Source organism: Lindgomyces ingoldianus (genome assembly GCF_010093535.1).
Source record: "Lindgomyces ingoldianus strain ATCC 200398 unplaced genomic scaffold BDR25scaffold_36, whole genome shotgun sequence".
In the NCBI taxonomy this organism is placed as follows: domain Eukaryota; kingdom Fungi; phylum Ascomycota; class Dothideomycetes; order Pleosporales; family Lindgomycetaceae; genus Lindgomyces; species Lindgomyces ingoldianus.
Window position 1 is genome coordinate 462,471 of NW_022985197.1, and position 886 is coordinate 463,356.

The following is an 886-nucleotide window of genomic DNA, read 5'->3' on the forward strand; positions in this document are numbered from 1 at the left end:
CTATAATAGTAGGAAGGTAAGACTGCGCTTACTATTGTCTATCTACTATTAGATTTATACATTAAGTGTGTTAATATTATTATGCAAAAGGTCTATAGTTTATGTAGTAATAAAAAGGTTAAATGCTGCCTCTAGTTAACACATAGATGCAATGTATGCCTCTTTTATATATTACTTAACATATTATTATGCAGCATTCTTGTCTTTTAAGTTAATTATATAAAGGTAGCTTACTTATCTCTTCTAAGTAAAGACTACTATGTTATGTGTAAGCTTAATTCTTCTACTATTAAACTTAATAGGCTGCTTTTTTGCTAAGATAGTTTTACCCTTTATATAAAACTTTACCTTTTATAGTTTCTTTTCTTCTCTTTACATAAAATTTTTTATTATAATGCTTAAAGTGTTATCTATTTATAGGCTAGTAATACTAAAAGTGTGCTCTCCTTTATTAGTAATTAAGAGGTAGAGGTTGTATAAAGAGATGTGCATGCGCAGCTTTTTTTTATAGTAGTTATAATATGTTTTAAACTAATATAGTCCTAATTTAGCAGCTCTATATAAGGGTTATACAACCTAGAGTATTGTATTTAGTAGAAAGCTCTAGCGCATCTCTTTTAGTAGCTTTGTGTACAGCGTGCGCATAAGCTTATCTGTTAATTAAATGTATACTTATGTAATATTATATAGTTTAAAATGCATTTTATATATAGCTTTTAGGCTTACTTTTATAGCTAAAAGTAGTCTCTAGCTTATTCTCTAGATAGTTAGTAACTAGGTAAGGATTTCTCCCTTCTCTTTGTCTAAGTAGCTAGCAAACACTAGGTAGGATTTCTTGTATAGTTAAGTTGTTTTGCTTTTTACTTTTTATATAAAGCAGAAGTTA